At 41.7% G+C, this 18,920-nt stretch overlaps 1 long non-coding RNA gene across 5 annotated transcripts in view; it reads left to right on the forward strand.

Moving 5' to 3' along the window:
* The window catches only part of LOC103164390, a 136,640-nt gene that overhangs the window by 47,306 nt on the left and 70,414 nt on the right, over nucleotides 1-18,920 (forward strand). The window contains exons 3-4 of one of the 5 annotated variants that reach the window (XR_004769591.1): nucleotides 1,137-1,233; nucleotides 8,017-8,058. The exons of 3 other annotated variants lie outside the window; for them this stretch is intronic. This is a non-coding gene — a long non-coding RNA (uncharacterized LOC103164390). The remainder of the gene's footprint in view (nucleotides 1-1,136; nucleotides 1,234-8,016; nucleotides 8,059-18,920) is intronic. One more of the 5 variants, XR_004769590.1, reaches the window with a different exon arrangement.

An 18,920-nucleotide genomic window follows, 5' to 3' on the forward strand; every position in this document is an offset into this window, starting at 1 on the left:
CTCAGAATGGTTTCTTCGAGTTCCATCCATTTTCCTGCAAATTTCAAGATTCCATTGTTTTTTTTCTGCTGAGTAGTACTCCATTGTGTAAATGTACCACATTTTCTCTATCCATTCTTCGGTTGAGGGGCATCTAGGCTGCTTCCAGTTTCTGGCTATTACAAATAATGCTGCTATGAACATGGTTGAACATATGTCCTTGTTATATGAATGTGCTTCTTTTGGGTATATGCCTAGGAGTGGAATTGCTGGATCTTGTGGTAGACTCATTCCCATTTTCTTGAGGAGTTGCCATACTGATTTCCACAGTGGCTGTACAAGTTGGCACTCCCACCAGCAGTGGAGGAGTGTTCCTCTTTCTCCGCATCCTCTCCAGCATAAACTGTCATTGGCATTTTTGATTTTAGCCATTCTGACAGGAGTAAGATGGTATCTCAAAGTTGTTTTGATTTGCATTTCCCTGATGGCTAAGGATGTTGAACACTTTCTCATGTGTCTTTCAGCCATTTTAGATTCCTCTATTGAGAATTGTCTATTTAGTTCTGTACCCCATTTTTTAATTGGATTGTTTGGTGTTTTGGAGACTAGCTTCTTGAGTTCTTTGTATATTTTGGAGATCAGCCCTCTATCAGATGTGGGGTTGGTGAATATCTTTTCCCAGTCTTTGGGCTGTCATTTTGTCTTGCTGACTATGTCCTTTGCCTTACAGAAGCTTCTCAGTTTCAGGAGGTCCCATTTATTAAATGTTGATCTCAGTGTCTGTGCTACTGATGTTATGTTCAGGAAGCAGTCTCCTGTACCGAATAATTCAAGGGTATTTCCCACTTTATCTTCTAGTAGGTTCAGTGTAGCTGGGTTTATGTTGAGGTCTTTGATCCATTTTGACTCAAGTTTTGTGCAGGGCGAAAGGCTTGGGTCTATCTATAGTCTTCTACATGTTTGCATCCAGTTATGCCAGCCCCATTTGTTGAAGATTAGGTGTGAAGTTTTAAGTGAGCCTTTTTGATTGTGTGTAAATTGCCACTTAGTTAGCAGTTAACTTTTGCAGTTGTGTCCATTGATATAGAACAATTCCCTAAAAAAGAACAGTTGTTTTCTTTTTTCCTTTCTCTATCTCAAAATCTTGCCTCTCATAGTAAAATCAGGAAGCAAAACCAGAATGCCATAAGCCTACCTGACTCAAAACCAGAAGGTCAAGTCAAGGCAGAGGCAACTGCTTCTCTGAGGTACAGGGTAAGTGTATTTGCTCTTTAACCCAGCACATCTTGTTACAATAAATCTTTCCGCCAAATGCCACCGAGCCCCACTGCCACGTGTGAGCTTTATGCCAGCTGCCTGCCCGAGTTAGGCCCAAATGAATACACAGAAGCTTGTATTAGGTTCAAAGCCTCTTGGCCAATGACTAGGACTTCTCATCTGCTAACTCAGTCTTAACTATCATAAACCTATATATTTTATAAGACTTAATTTATCAGATACCTTATTGGTGTCCCTCCTTGCTGGGATCACATCTTGCCGCTGGAGCAGGAGCGGAGGGGAAAAGAGGGCCCTTCCTGTTTCTCCTTCGCTTAAATATGAGTCTTCTTGCTATGTCATTTCCTGCCTGGATCAGCACTTCTCTACTACATTTCCCAGAATCCTCTTTGACTCCTAGTCCCGTCTACTTGCTGTCTCATTGGCCAAACAGTATTTTATTTAACAATCAATAAGATAAACATACACAGTACATTCCCCATCAACATCTGGATAAGTAAGACTAAGCATGATGAAGTGGAGTAGCTCACACAGGATGACCACACTACCCCACCCCCACCTCCCACCCCCCACCCCCCAGGTAAGACTGGATTCAACACCATGGTAATGCCTCTGGACAGAGTCTTCTCTGGGAGGCTTATTGACAAGCTCATGCTTGCTGTTGACTTGAAGACTTTCTTCTTGCTTCCTCACACTCCTTTTATGAACAGACTAACATGGAGGTCCTCATAGGTATGACCATGCATGGGAGCTCTTGAACTTTTCTGCTGTCCTTTTGCAAAACCACCACAACTCTGTTTCCCAGGTGAGAAGGTCACACTTGGTGGCAACACCTCTGGCATGAGCAGACCAGGGTGGCATGTAAAAGTGTGGAATTGACTGCCAGACCAAAGAGTTGTGAGTTGTTGTTTTTCTTTTTTTAACCAGAAACAGGAATACCTTGCTTTTCTTCTTACCCACCTTGACATTCAAGGCCTTTGTACTTGATTTCAAACATTTGTTTTATGTCAACATGGGAACTCATTTCTATTCCATTTCAAAGTAGTTTTAACTTAGTGTTTAAAGTTCCTGTGCTTCTTTCTTGATAACTTCTCAAACCTTGCCTCATTATCCTTTCTATGCTTCCCTATGGAGCATCAAGCCCTGGTGTGAAATATTGCATTGAGTGGCAGATGCATGACAAGAGCTAGCTTCATCGGGGTAAAATGACACAAAAGCTAGCTTCATCCTTAAAGTTACTAGAATAGACTGAAACTCCACTTGTGTTGATGTCGAGGTCAGGGAGGTCAGCCCATACTTCACCACAGGCATTTGAATCTGTCCAATGAGTCAATCAAATGGGAATGTTGAGGCTTTGGAGTTGTCAGAGTCAATATCACCCTACATGACAGATGCCTGTTTGGTATAGCAAAATTTGGCAACACATGAAGCCATCAGTTTAAAGAATGACTAATATCTTGAGTCCATTTGTGTTTGTAAGAAGTTCCTTGCTAAAAGAATGGATGGGTGTGTTGACTATTCATTAGTCTTTTTACTAGTCTTTTCCTATTTATCCATTGTTACTTTGTGCCTCATTAACACCTATACGAGGGTGTCATTCTCTCCTTGCCCATTGACAATGCCAGTGCATGTGCCCCATCAACCTTCCCCATCTGAAAGGGGATTCCATGCACATCTCTTCCCTTTTCCTCATGTAATTCATCTGTAAGTTAGTAGCATGTAGCACAGTGACTGGAACAAAGTGGTATTCAATAAATGCTGCAGCATGGAACCAATAGAAGAGCACATTTGCTCACTTCGCTGCATGGTGGATAGCATTCATTCATTCTGCTTCTGTTCTGTTTGTCAGAAGCTGTCTTTGTGGGGCTGCCATTGGAGCCAGCCGAGAAGCCTGAGGTTCGTGCCTGAGAGGGGGAGTGTAGATGAGAGAAAAGCTAACTAAAGGGGTTAAGAATCCAAGACAGAGATCAGGATAGCTGTCAGGAAGGCCATTCAATCCACACCGAATGTTCCATAGTTTATTCTTTCATGATCTTATGTATTCAATCAACAGTGAGGACAAAACAGCAGAAGACTTCTATTATCCTGTATAGGGAGCAAAGAGACTTACTTCCTTTAATCCTCCAGGTAGTTTGTAGCCACAGCTGCCAACCAGTCTTCAGGGTTGAAAGTAAACACATCTGGCCCAAGTCTATTGTATTTAGATAAGAGACATCCACCACCAATGCCAAAACATCCTATAGCCTCCAAACTAATGTCTTATGGACGATAAGACATATTTGAGCTCTCTGAACCTGTGGCAAGATGAAATGGACTCCTTTTCATGGGTCCTGACATGTCTTCAGATTTACTGTCTATAAAATCCTGGACACTGGTCTAGATGCCAGGATAATTGACACATTTTGTGTTCCCCCTTCTCACCCCCACCATAGGAAGTTCAGAAAGGGTTGTACACATCACATTGGTCTCCAGACCATCAGCCATGCTTGGTGACCACAATTACCATGGGCAGAACCTTTGAATGACTCTTTGCAGGAGGAGACAAGTGTAATGAGTATTTTCTGTTCTGACTGCCAGCTCCCAAATAATAACATGGAGTCTTCTTATTAATTGTGAAAGCTCTGCCTATAGCTTAGGCTTGTTCCTAACTAGCTCTTATAATTTAAATTAACCCATTCATGTTAATCTGTGTTTTATCAAATAGCATTGCCTTTCTTCCATCTTGCACCTTCTGCTTCCTTTCTGTGTCCTGGCATCTCCTGCATGCCCAGATTCCTCCTTCTCTTCCTTTCTCTCCCTGGAAATTCCTCCTATACCTCCTGCCTACTAGCTATTGGCAGTTCACCTCTTCATTACAACAATCACAACAATACCTCTTCACAGAGTGTACAAATAACCTACAACAAACATGGGAGAAATAAATTCTCCTTAATTCAAGGCCTTCACAACTCATAGAGAAGCAAATAACCAAAAGCATAAATACATAAAAATACAGCAAAAGGAAATAATGGTGCAGACTGAAAGTGGATAGAAATTCTTGCAGAGATGAAACAACAGATTTTTCTTCCTTGTGTGAAATACCCCTGATCCTCTCAGCTAATACTAAACTTATTTAATACATTTTCTATATATCCTTATGCCCAGTATTATACCAGGGCTTAGCACTTGGCAGTAAACAGGAGCATGCACCAACTCCTAATGCCTATGCAAGCCATTAGTACATGCGTGCCAAGGAGGGTGAGTAGGGGTGAGCAGAAACAAAAGTGACTGTGGAAGGAAAGAAGTAGGGACAATGAATAGCAGAAGATATCCAAGAGATCCATATTGCTCCTCTACTTCTAGGTCCAAGATGGCAAAGATGATGGCTACAAATTAAGACATTTTAACTTTCTCCCTTAGATACTTTTTAAAGAAAAAGCTGGATATTGTCAGAGTGGCGGATATGTCTTGCTCTGTGTTGGGCTTCTATAAGAGGATAGTACACTCTGGGTTATTTTCTTACTTATATTTTCAGGAGTTATTTCTAATTTTTAATTATTTGTATATATGTGTCTGTGCATGTGAATACAGATGCCTAAAGAGGCCCAAAGAGGGTGTCTGATCCACTGGAGCTGGAGTTATAGGTAGATATGTCACCCAACATGCCTTCTGGGAACTACACTCAGGTCCTCTGCACTGAGCCACCTCTCCAATCCCAGTCTGAGTTCTTTATAACAATCAGATATTATCTCTTACTACTTTGGAGATGAGGGAAGATTGAAGTGTCCATGGAGGGATAGGTTATACAAGAAATAAAGTGTCCTTATGTGGCGGAAAGCAGAAGGCCGAGAGACCATGTGGTATATGAAGCCTGTTCAGTGGAACTTGGTCCTGTTCATGCCAAGGAAACCTCGTGACTTACTCACCTCCCAAAGTCCCCTTCCTCCACCTCTCAATATCATCCCATTGGCAGCCCCTGAAGTTTGTAGGCAGCACTACGAACTGTAGCAATGTGCTTTGTTAAATGATGATAATCTTCTAAGTTACTGTGGGAATGGTAACTCATGTCCAGTTTCCCTTAACTCTGACCAATGATGTACAATAACGCCCCTGGCATTCATATGCTATCAGATCTTTTTGTGAAAGGTCTACTCCTGTGTTGCAATGGATAGATACATCAGCTATGTGTTCAGGCAATGTTTACTTACCTGGTATTTACTATGCAGTGTCTTAGACCCTAAGAATTCAACAGCTCGGAACCATTGAATTTTTATTTCTGTAATAATTTTGGCCTTAAAAAGTAGGGTCACTTTCAGGCATCTTAGAAAGATTCTTTAGATTCTATGTTAAAAGGACTCACCATCCATGTTTGAAGTTTTGTTTTAGTTATGAAGAGTAATATAGAGCACACAAATAACACTGGAACTCTAAAATTAAAATGATTTGAAGACTCCAAAAGCACAGTGCACTGGGTAGTCCTAAATACCACATTACTACTCCACATTCTTGAGTCTATAAGCAAGATCAGAGGTCACAGATGACAGACCACTATACAGTGTGAAAGTTAGCTTTTGAAACTCACTCCTGATGTGTCTAAGTCACACGCCTAGGAACTCTTGGGCTGTTTTATCCAGTTGTTTCCTTAACCTTAGGAGAGCCCATTTATTACTTTTCCAATTTTATACTCAAGGAAATTGGGGCTCTGGGTGACTAAGTCACCCAGCCCATTTCCTTAATAAATCAGGTAAGGATGACAGTTCCAGATACAGCAGCTCCAAAGTCCTCTCCCTTGGCTGAGCTCCTGTAGAAGTTCTGTGTGGAGACTCACAGCCTTCTGTCCATGACTCTTCTCCATTTCTTTAGGCTTGTCTCCATCAGAGATGGATGGATTTTGCCTTCCAAAACATGGATTTATCGAGGACACTATCACCTGCTACTTTTGGGTCTGCCATCCTTAGACATGCCATATTCCCTTGGCTGTTTGTCGCATTAACATGGCTGCATGCCTTGTTGCTATTCCATCCTTCCCCTAGGCTGGAAAGAAATGTCTTCTTTGTGGAGGTGGTGTGTGTGTGGAGAGAGAGGGGTAGTTATTGGTTCGAGTTATTATGTTATGACATGTATTATAATTAAACTATCAATGCATTAAACATAACATTTGTATGCATAGCCATTTAGAACCAGTGCTCAGAGAATCCCTACTCACTGATTTTAATAACTAAAGAGTAGAGCAGCAAAGTCAAATGACAGTCAGCCTCTGTATTTGAAGATGTGCAGGTGACACCAAGCAAATTCAGGACTGCTCAAGCCAGGACTTGAATAGTCCACCTTGTACCTCAAGTGAGGGAACAGAAGCAGCCATGGCTAAAGAACTCTGTCATTGAAAGTGTCATTCAAATGTAGCCCCTACATCATAGCAAAGGAGCTAAATTCTGGAAAGGTTATGATTTGTCCAAACAGACTTGGGAAAAGAGCTAACTCCACTATCCTCAGACTTATTACCTATGACAGGAAAGGAGCTAATCTCATAGCAGACACAGGACATACAGTCTGAAAATATTTTAATTTGCCTATGTATTCTGCTGGCCATGTCATTTGTGGTCAAGATTTTCACTTCAATCAAACAACTTGTCTATTTTTCTTTTTATTGCTTAAGCTTTTGATGTTATAACCACAACATTTATTGACAAGTGAAATATGAATAAGGGGCTTTTGGGAGGTTTTATAATTACTTATTTTCAAAGGATAAAATAGATAATTTAAATACAGGTCCAATATGGCTGCTGTCAGTTGGCAATGATGCCCATGTGTTCTGTCTTCCAGGCACTTGCCACTATTCTCTGAGTCCTCTCTAAGAGAAAGAAGGTCTGATACTTGGTTTATACACACCCCTCTTTTCTGCAAAGTAATCTATATTTTCTTGCAGACACTTTAATGTCTATCTCTGCACCTAGATCAGGAATTTCAAACCCAAATTCACTTCCTATGGGAATAATAATTTCCATTTGGTCCAAACCATCTAAGCCTGGCACCTCCATAAAATGTGAATTTCCAGAGAGCTTCTCTGGGTCAGTCAAGACATACAGCACCTGGCCCTTGATTCCCTCTAACGTCAATAGGGCGAATCACTGCACTGATGAGGCAAGTGTGTGACCCTTCTAGACACCTCCCAGCCTCAAGGAAAGGAGTACGCCCACACTCAGGGTCATCTTAGGGTTAATCATCAGGAGGTGAAACATGGAGCTGCCCAAGGCCTGTCTCTCTTTGGCACAAGAACAACTTAAAACAAAGAGTAGCCCCATTTCAGAACAAACTCTGAGGCAGACTGAAGTTTGCTAAGAATCTCCAATGCTCATCCCTTTCAAGAGTTGGCCAGATTTCGAATTTCCTCAGCTGCCCATATAGGCCTCAATAAGCTACTCAAAGTTTATTTTTTCTAGTAGTTTACGTTTTGGGATGATTTTGTATATAGTTTTCGATAAGGGTCCAATTAGCTCTTCTGAATGTGTGTAAACAAATTTCCTAACACTGTTGGTTGGAAGACAAAAGGTGCTTCTTTCTTCACTCTAAGTTCTTTCCACCTTGTGGAAATAAGTTTACCACAAGGCATAGCTTTCTGGGCTTTCTAGCATGCTCCATTTGTCTATTTAATTTTGTTTTTATGTAGAACCACAATGTTTGGATTATTGTACTTTTGTAGCATGTTTTGAAATAATGATTTGTTCTTCTTTTTCAGTACTGTTTTGGGCATTAAGGGTCTTTTGTATTCTTTGTGAATTTCAGGGTTTCCTTTTTCTTTCTGTGATGAATGGCATTGGAGTTGCGGTAAGGATTGCATTGATCTGTAGATCTCTCTGGGAGGAATGTACATTTTAGTAGTGTTATAATTTTTAGTCCGTTTTTCTGAATATCCTTTCATTTGCTAAATGGATAAAGATTGTATCCTTTCCATTAAAAAAGGAGAAAGAGAGAAAGAAAGGAGAGAAGAGAGAGAAGGAAGGAGGGACAGGGTTGCAGGGAGGGGGCAGGGAGAGAGGGAGGAAAGGAGAGAGACAGAGGGAAAGGGAGGTAGGAAGAAGGGAGCAGATGGCAACTGTGTTACAGATCTGTTAATTAGCTTGTGTTGATCATTTTACAATGTATATATACATAACAGAACATCAGGTTATATATTCTAAATACAGGCAGTTCAAAAAATCAGTGGCAGGGAGAAAGAAAGAGCGGTGTGTTTATAGGCAATCCATATTTCTGGATCTCTATCCCAAAGAATCTGATGTGGATCTGGGTGGGTCCCAGGAATCTCAGTGATTACTCAGCTTCCCAGGGGAGTTGGCTGGGTGGTCCTGAGGCTGCACTTGAAGAAACACTCCTGTGGAATCTAAGCCTCAGAACTTTCTAGCCTTGTTTCTTCCCAAAGGATGATGTGTCCTCACTACATTCAGATGTCCAAACAATACATAAGATTCTTTGTGATTCACACTTGTGTCCTTATTTTCTGACTCAACAATTAATTCCCGGTTAGGTCATTCATTGAGCAATTCTCTTTAGCTTAGTCACTTGACCTCTCTCTTCTGTGCCTGGAGCTGGAGAGACGGGAATCCCGCCCTCCCCACTGGACCCACACAACAGCAGTAACAGCAACAATGGTTCTTCCGACACTCTATTGCACCGTCCATGAAGTTTATCTCAATATCTTATTTCATCCTCTACCTTCTGGTACCCTGTCCTGAACAAGAACATAATCTGAGGGATTTCGCTGTACAGACAATCATAAAACCCTCTGCATCTCATTTTGTATACTTTATGTATCTTCACAATATTTCTTCATCAAGTCAGTTCTTTGTGACTATCTTATCTCCTTTACTCTATTAGTCTCTTTTCTTACTTTTTATCAAAATAGTGCTTACGTATTTAAGCTATCCCAGAACTCATTGCATAGCCTGTGTTGGGCTCAAACTCATGGCAATCAACCTGTCTCAGCCTCTAAAGTTCTGAAAATACAGCATGAACTACCATGCTTGGCCCAGTCTTTCTTCATACTGGCTATGGAGCATCCACTATAGAAGTACTATTGTGTCTTTGGCCACTATCATATTCATGAATTTGCATGTCATCTGTTACAAATAGTACCCGTATGAATTTCAGAGCAAATATGATACTCTTCTTATAGACAATGAGATGGAGAAAATTTAATGACCTTGCCCAAGGTTTCCCAGTGGCAGGACTAGGATGCCAGCATAGTCCCACCTGCCTCAAAACCAGAAGTTCCTTATATGTTACTACTTTCTAGTGATTATAACAGGCTGAATGTTGGACTTGTGGGGACTACAACCCCCACAACCTGATTACTCCTGGGACCTCAAGGTCATTTTAAGACTGCCAACTAAACAGAATCTAGGCGCTGTCTTGGAAGAGAGGAAGGAAACTGCTCTAGAAGGAGGAGTTGGCTGATTGCAAATCCATCAATCAAAATGAGTATTGCTGAGGAAGCTTGTATTATGAGTGTGTGTGTGTGTGTGTGTGTGTGTGTGTGTGTGTGTGTGTGTGTGTGTGTGTTATTTCTGGAAAGACAGCAGGCATGATATTTGCATGGGAGGATTCTTATAGCCTTATATGTGTGTCTGAAAACCACTAGAGTCCTAAGCTTATGAGTACAGTGTAAATAAATACTTACCCCATTTGGCACCTCAGTAGAACCTTGGAAGTGAGTGGGCGATGGGGTCCTGTGTCTGTAGCAAGCAAAGATATTTGCCCTTTTTATAGCCTGGTTTCTTCCTTTTAAATGAAGAAAGTAATATTTAGTGCCTGCCCACTTGACAGGATATTACAAGGCTTGGCTAATTTCTGTAAATGTTTTGAGCTCCTCTGAGGTATGTGTTCTGTAAATAGGAAGTATTAATAGCAGCCATCAGAACAGAAACAAAACTGAATTGAGCTGCAGTCATTTTCTGGGAAAGAAACTCAGACGTCATAAAGCACGAAGCCCATGTTGGATTCATGGCATTCTTTAAGAGGCAACTTGGGTCTCATACAGGACACAGCGACAGCTTAGGCCCCAATTTCAAGTGGTAAAATGGTCATTCTAGCATTTCATTTCCCAAATGATTGCTGTGATTAGGAGCCCATCTGGCACAGCCCATTTGTGAATGTATGGGCACAGGGAAGTGGCATACCAGTCCACTAGAAGTCTAATAGGAAGGAGAAATGCACAATGAAGATAGTACCATTCCGGAACCCTCCGCTAAGATGCTGATACCACAAGAAAGGCAGTTATGGAGGATTCTCTCTCTTGGGGTTTCCATGCTAGCTTGGTGAGCATTTGGTGATACCATTATCTGACAGCCATGGGTCTAGAACGGCCAAGAACTTCTAAGAGGAAATTTCAGAACTGGGTTTGAGAAGGCACATAGCAACAAATAAATGTCAACTGTAGTTGCTGTAGAGACGGAGACTCTTGCTCCTGTACATGCATAGGCATAGCATTTAGGTTAGGGACACCCTAAATTTTTGTCGTCGCTTGCAAGTAACCCCCCAAACACACACACCCATACACACATACACACACACACACACACACACACACACACATACACACAAAGGAAACTATGAGCAGGGAGTGGCGGCAACCATATGTTACTGTTCATGTCTTCATGGCCTCTTCAGTGGGGAGAGGGAGCAGCTCCCAAATCCATCAGCAGGCAATCCTATTTCATAAGCACTAATAGGATTTACAGATGTGCAGAAAGTAAGGATGGTCTTGATGCCCAGCTGAACTCTGGATAGAATTTCTCATAATTTCTCTTACTCAGGGGAGCTTGTGTAAACCTGTTCCAGACAGAGTTTTTATTGTATCTTATTTCCAATGTCTAACCAGGTTTACCCCCCTGGAGGTCAAGCCTATAAGGCTTCTTGAAAATCCCTGCTTTGCTGGTGGAGATAGAGCCTCATGTTTGTTGTGGTCACCACTTCTGCCCAGAGCTCTGGGTCCCAAGGAAAACTCATCAGTGATTTGATGTATACACACAGGTCACTGAGAAACATCTGGTAGCCCCAACTCTTCATGCCATTTGCCACACGCACTGAAAACAGAGCTGAACTGTAGAACACATTTGAAAGTCTTCCTAAGTGACAAGGAAATTAGCTAGATGATGGTCTAACTTCATGAGGTCCCGTGAGCCTGTTCAAAGAAGGAAGGATTGCCAGTGTTCATTGGCTAGAAGGCCTCCATCTTTATAGACAGGATGCTGGTTCATTGGGGACCAAGACAGTAAAAGCCTTCATTTGCATTTTTGAAAAGTAGAAATAAGATTGTTTACCCCTCAGGTAGGTATCCATACCTGACTTCCCTATCAAGGCTCCCCACCTATATTCTTTGGAAGATACATTTCATAGCCCATCATATGAGCTCACTAGGGAACTTTAGATGATGAAGAAGTCTCTGATGTGGTCATTTTTAGGGATTGATATCTGAAAAGTGACTTTTCACACTGACCATTGGCAGCAACTTTCCCTCCTCTTAAGGGTACTAATCTATGAATGAACTCAATTCTTTCCTGTGAGAACTCTCCACCAGGGCTAACGCTTCTTAGGGCCCAAGGTCTCATGATCCTTTGCTGTAACAGTGTTTTCAGTAAAGGACAAAACTGCTGTCCTTCTATTCTGTTCTGTCATTACAGTCTACCTTTTTAGCAGAAAGGAGCTGGGAAGTGTCAGTGCTACTGTTTTGTTGTTCCTCACCACTGCCAGGTCCCCTCCAGGCTTTGCAAGAGACATGACCATGACCATTTGGTCTCTCTGGTTGCATTATCCTGGGGGAGGTTTTTGTTGTAAAAAATGTATTTTCTAACATAGCTGTTTTTAAGTGAGCCAGGGCTAAAATTAATCATTTTGTTTTTTTCTGCCTTTGATGAAGATTTATCCGTCAGTAGCCATACTTCTCACAGTGATGACAGGACTTGTCTGGCCCTTCTTTTCCTGATTTGCTCCTATATAATGTGCTGTATACTCAAAGGGTTGTAAATGACATTTATAAGATTTATTTCCTGTAAGATAAAATTATACTTCCTTATTAGGTAGAATGTTCAGAGATGATACAGTAGTGAAAATAATTGTTTTCAGGCATCTCAAAGTGTCTTCCATTAGAAGCTCATAACTACCTTTTCCTTGTTGTCATGAAAAAGGCAAAGACATGGTGACATAAGAAAGTTAAGGGTTAATTGAAAATGACAAAATCTCATTGTTGTCAACCTTCTTCTTCCATTGTAGGATAACAGACTGCTAGTTCTGATAAAACTTATTCCTACTGAGATTGTACTCAAGTTCAGAATCTTTCTTCAAGTCAGTCCAAACTGATAAAAGTGACTTACTTAACAACAAAAAAAGAGGTTGGCATCAGAGTTCTTCAAGTTACACTGAAGATGTTTCAAGGGGAGTCCTTTACATGGGAGACTGCACACAAAACCCACCTATTCTTATCTACCAACCACAAAATACTACACCATTGGAGGTGAAAGTATGACCGTGCTTTTATAAGCCATCCATGAGGTGATGTCTGGTTCATATTAAGTGTCACCAATACATTATTCATGTGAGATGAAAATATAGATGTGATTATAGCAGGGGCTTAATTCTGCCTAAGAATAACATTTGATAACATTTGAACTCTTCCTGGGGGCACTAGTCATTTTTAAATTATATGTTAATAACCACTTGATTTAAGTGTATATATAGGAAACAAGTAAACATGTTCCAGGAGACACTTTGATCTTGGAGCACTCTTCTCTTTCCATCTTGAATTTGCTCTCAGTCCTGCCCCATTGAGAAAACAAGTAGAAACCTAGTTAGCATGAATATTCACCTCATGTAACAGACATGCACCTTCCACTTTCTAGACTGGTAAGCCAATTACCTGCTATTAGTCACTCTTTGTCAGAATTAGAGGAATGCACAGTTGCACTGGCTTCACTGGAATACACTGCCTTCATATGAGTAGCAAGAGCTCTTAACCAGCAAGTACCTCTTCAGCACCAAGATCATCTTATGTTAACTGATACTTGCCAACTGTGGTTGGTGCCTTTCCCTGTCTGGGATCCATTTCAGCCTTGACTGCTCTCTGTGCCAGTTCTCAATATGACCATTTGGGTACTTCATCACTTTTGACATTACCCAATTTGGTGACTGCAGGAGTACATGTGGCTGGTGTGTCCTGTACCCTGGGATTCCAGGTGACCTGCCGTGGCTGACCAACAAGGAAAGCAGAATGAACAAAGAAGCACACCCAGATTCCTTCATCCACACCTAGGAATCTGAATCCCGCTGTTGTCATTGTAACAATGCCTCAGCTTTGGAAAAACTCAGCTTTTCTTTGTTTCAATTCCTGTCTAATATGGAGTCTTTGGGTTTTAGAGAGAATTGCTGGATGATGTGAAACATTAGTTTATACAAGATAAAAAAGGTGGAACATTTCATTTATTCTCCTGTATCCATCCCATAAGATTAAATCTCAGAGTGGACTAAAAAAGGGTCAGTTTATAAAATGTGAAAAAAAGTGTGGTCTTTCACCACAAGGTTAATAGTGATAGGTTTGCCTGTTTACACATCTGCATAGGTTTTAGTCTCTTTTCCATTGCTATGATAAAATACCCCAGAAAAAAAATGGCTTAAAAAGAAAAGGTTGGATTGGCTGACAGTCCCAGAATGTAGTCCAGCATAGCAGGGAAACCACAGCAGCAGTGACTTGATGTAGCTGGTTACATTGCATCTGCAACCAAGAAACAAAAAGTCAAGAATGCTTGTGACTGCTTAGTTCTCTTTCTCCATGTACATAGTCCGGGATCCCAGACAGGGAAAGGCACCAACCACAGTTGGCAAGTCTTCCTGTATCAGTTAACATAAGATGATCTTGGTACTGAAGAGGTACTTGCTGGTTAAGAGCTCTTTCTACTCATATGAAGGACCCAAGTTCAATTCCCAGCACCCATGTTGGGTGACCCACAACTGCCTGTAACTCCATTTCCAGAGGATCCGCCACTGCCTTTTGGCTGTGCAGATACCTACACTCATCTGTACACACCTACATACAGAATACATGCATACTCAAAATTAAAAATAAAAATAAATCTTTCAAAAATGATAACCCCTACAGATATACCTAGAAGTCCATCTCCCAGTGTTTCTAGATTCTATCAAATTAGACATTAATATTAACCATCATAGCATATGTATGTGAATGTTCACTTATATCCATGTTCCAAATAGAAGTTGAGTTACTTCATTTTTTGAGATACATCTGAATGACAGTTTAGTTTGCCAGCCACTGTTGATATGTCTCCTGTTTCTTCTGACATTTCAAAGGCTTCCTTAAAGAATTTCCCAATGTAATGTGAAAACTGCCTTCTTTGAAATTTGAAAGATATCTGAATTCACAGTGTACACATATAGATGGATTCCCCTTAAGGTTATCCTGGCAATGTTGATCTTTTGTTTACTAATATCTTTTCCGAAAAGGATGGCAGAGTTGGAGGGAGGGCAGGTGTAGTGGAATGAAAGTTATCTCATATGTTTTTTGTTGTTTGGAGAATTTTGGAAAGTAATAAGCTAGGTTACCAAGGAAAGCATTTGGGGGTAATAAATGTGAGACAGAAACCTCACTTCAGAAATGGAGACAGTGCCGTTCCTGTCAAGCAATTCTTCCTCTCTTCAGTGATGCAAGTCTATACAGCACTCCTGACAAATATTTCTCTACATTATGGGGAAGCAATCCACTCAGCTCCAGCAGGCCAATGGGCTGCTAGGCAGGATTTCTGGAGTTCTGGTCACTGCAGCTTCAAGGACAAATGAAAAAAAAATGTGCAAGGTTGCCTAAGCATGATCTGAACAAGGATGAATGTCAAAAGACATGCTGACATGGAAGCAAGAAAGCCCACAAGACTTCAGTCCTAGACAAAGAACTCCAGGCAACTAAAGAATGCTGACAGTAGGAATCATAGTGCTCCCCAGGGAGGAGCACCAATTGTTTATCCAATATCAAATGGTCAGCCCTGAAAACACATGTACAAGTAATACTATATGGACTGAACAGATTGCATTTATGTATTTAGAAATGTGTGTGTGTATGCATTCATAACAACAATTAAAGAAAAAGATGTCATAAATTCGAAAGAGAATAAGGTGGAGGACATAAGGGGGTGTTGAAAGGAGGAAAGAGAAGGGGAAAATGATATAATTATAATCTCAAAAAATATTTAAAAAATTGCAAGTATCCCCCTCCTGCCTCCAGGCTAGTCAGGACTCTGGGCAATTGTCCCATCACCTGCTGGGGCCTGCCCACCCTGATCAAATCCCCCAGTTCAGCTTTCACTTTGAGTCTTGATGGGCATAGTGCCAGGTGACATCTGAGGGAGAAACACTTTGTAGGAAGAAACACATAAATGCCCCCTTTCCTAGAATAGAGGCCCAGTGACCTGGAGTCTTGTTGGTGAAAGGTGAATAGGCAGGACTGGTTACTTGGTCTTCTCTTGTCTCCAGAATGACAGGAGCAAAGTCTCCATTTTGCTAACTTAAGAGTCAGCCTCAGAGTTGCCTGGCCCTCTGACTTAACCCAGTCAGAGTCAGTTGCCTTAGTCTTCAAGTGTGAAGCCAAGAAAAGGTTGTCAGAGTAAAGCAATGGCAGCAACATAGCCTTCCTAGATCACAAAGGGACACACCCAAGCCTCTGCACAAATGCAGAGACTTTGTCCCTTCTTTCAACCGTCTCTCATCCATGGCCAACCATCCAAAAACTGTAACATCAGGATGTTTGGTTGGTGGCCCGTCACTGTGGTTTATCTATTACATTTGGTGGCAAATGTAAATCTTCCTGGTTTGGAGAGGCCCTGAGCAGATGTCCATCCCTCAGCTATCTTTGTGTGTGCTTTACTAATAGCATCATCTATGGCAAGGCAGTGAAACGCACACATACACCAAGAGAGGCATGCACACCAAGAAAATACACAAGTACACAACTATACACAAACATATTAAACAGACATAAATCTGCAAAACAAATATATGAAATACACAGGTGCATATATGCAGACCCATGCACAAGCTATACATACATACACATGTTTGCATTCTTGAGACACACACACACACACACACACACACACACACACACACACACACACATATCCAATACACACATATCCAAAAAACATATATCCAAATACATTCATGTGAACCTGCATGCCAATATACAAGTAAAACACAGACATATTCTAGGCCAGACTTTGGAATACGTATGTTTATCACTGCACCCTGAACAATGGTCTGGACTATATTTTTCTACTTTCTCTCCGTCCTGGGAAAAATCACAGAAATTCTAATAGAGGAGGCTGAGAAAAGAAAATATTGACTTCTGCAGCACAAACATCTCTGTCTGACAAGAAAATGTTAATTTCCCCCTAAATCAAATGTTGACAGATATCAGCTGTGGCTGGAGATGTGTCTCTCTGGGAGGAGTTCTCTGTTTAAGAGACTGCTCAGTCTGAAATCTCTCTTCCCCAAGGCTAGCTGCCATCACATTTTAGCAGGATGGAGCTCTAGGCCTTTGGGATTTTCCCCATGTGTTTGCAAGGGCTGAACACTACAGGACTCTGCAGGGCAGGAAGGCAGAAGGGCAGATCCCCCCTCGATAGAATGTGCTGTGTTCTAGAAACTTGGGTCCCTGCACGAACATGCACAGGGGTAGAAGCTCTGCTCACATATACAACAGGACAGGATTTTATCTGGAAACACAGGAAGGGAAATTCTAGGAGCAAAGAGAAAAGCCAAATGTAGAGGCAAAGGGAATTTTCCAGAATTTCGAGCTCTACTTACCCATTTCCTCAGTGTGAATATGCTTTGTTCAACACTGATACTTTAAAAACTTCAAATTAAGATTCCTCTACATTCTCCCTACAACCACACCCACACTCACACTCTCTCTCTCACACACTCACACACACACTCTCTCTCTTACATGCACTCTCTCACAGAAACACACTCACACACATATATACACTCACACTTTCTCGTACACAGGCTCACACACATTCTCACATTCCTCTCTCTCTCTTTCCCTCTCTTACACACACACACATACACACACACACACACACACACACACACACACACACACACACACACACACCTTTAACTTATTAACTTTGAAGAATATGATATCTCCAGCCAGCGAGCTCTGCCAGTCTGCTCAGCTAAGGCCAAGATTAATGCAGAAGGTTGGTGCAAGGCTGCTGCAGAGCTGCGTGCTCAGAATAGGAGATGCCTTGCAGGGGAAAGGCCAAGAAATATGTCTGTGCTTGGAGTTTACACAAGTCTCCTTAGCAACTTGTCTGGATTTATTTCTCCCTCAGTGTGTGTGTGGGTTTCTTCCAAATCCCAAGTGAAATGGGAGTTGAGAGTCTTAACAGGCTGCTCTTTCCCTTCTGCTGGGGCAAAATCTTTCACGCTGAAGATGGAGGCTTTCATTACTAGATCCTTCCTTCCTCCAACCCATAGACACAGCTCTGGTTCTTTACACTGAGTCTGTGGATCATTAGGGACTTTCCAGAAATCTAGGTCCCTGTGAGGGGAAGGAGACTGACAGAGGCCCTTGCTGATGGCCAGTTTCATGCATTCCTGCCTAGGCCTCTAGCTGTCCCTCGTGTGTTTCTGTGTGTGACATGTGTGGAATGGTCTTGTGTGACAAAAGACACAAATGAGCTCCCATCTTCTCTGTCCCTCCTTCCCACTTTGCCTTGTCTTCCTTTCTCTTATCATCTCTTGCCAGATGCCAAAAGCCCTCACAACTTCGATGAGAAGATGACTGGAAAGCCACAAGCAGAGTCCAGCTTTTGGGGCTTTGCTAGGCTGGCTTTGGTGTGGCTGGGCATACTCTAGGAAGACATCCTTAAATACTGCTGTACTGAGTGAAACCACTTTGTCTGCCAGCCTTGCTGAGCCCACTGCCCTGGGACCCACACCTGATGAGATATTAACACTGTCCTTTCTTCCCCTCTGATTTTAGAGTCAGGGGGAAAAAGAGAAGAGAAACATAGCCAAAAAAATTAAGGTTTGATTTTGATTTTTTTTATCTCTTTTTTGATTTTTTTGATCTCTTTTACAAACAGATGTTGCTTGTCATTCTGATATGGTTAAGCAGGCAACAGCTTGTGTGTGTGTGTGTGTGTGTGTGTGTGTGTGTGTGTGTGTGTGTGTGTGTGTGTGTGGTATGTATATGGGAAAGAGGGAGAGAAACAGAGGGAAGGAAAAAGAGAGGGAGAGAGAATATGACTAGAAAGAACTAACATGGATAACACAGGGGTCTTCTAAACCTTATTTGTTAGAGTCTGTATAAATTTGTAATCTGCTTAGCTGGTCATTGTTATAAATAAGGAAACCTACAAATCAGGAGGCCCAGATGAGACAATTGGACCTTCCTGGTGGTAGGGTGAAATACAGGTCTGTAGGGTAACTCTGTGTGCCCCTGTAAGTGGCTCTGTACCCTTCGGTAAGCACAGGGCATTCTACTTCATAAGAATCTAGTCAAGTCACTCAGGGCAGGTGGTTGCTTCTTTTCGAGTGCATCATTGTGGAGGCTTCAGGCATTTCTAGACTAGGGATCTGACTGTAACAGACATGGCTCCGAAGATGTACTGGCCCTTTGT

The sequence above is a fragment of the Cricetulus griseus genome, chromosome 4 (assembly GCF_003668045.3).
Source record: "Cricetulus griseus strain 17A/GY chromosome 4, alternate assembly CriGri-PICRH-1.0, whole genome shotgun sequence".
Lineage (NCBI taxonomy): Eukaryota > Metazoa > Chordata > Mammalia > Rodentia > Cricetidae > Cricetulus > Cricetulus griseus.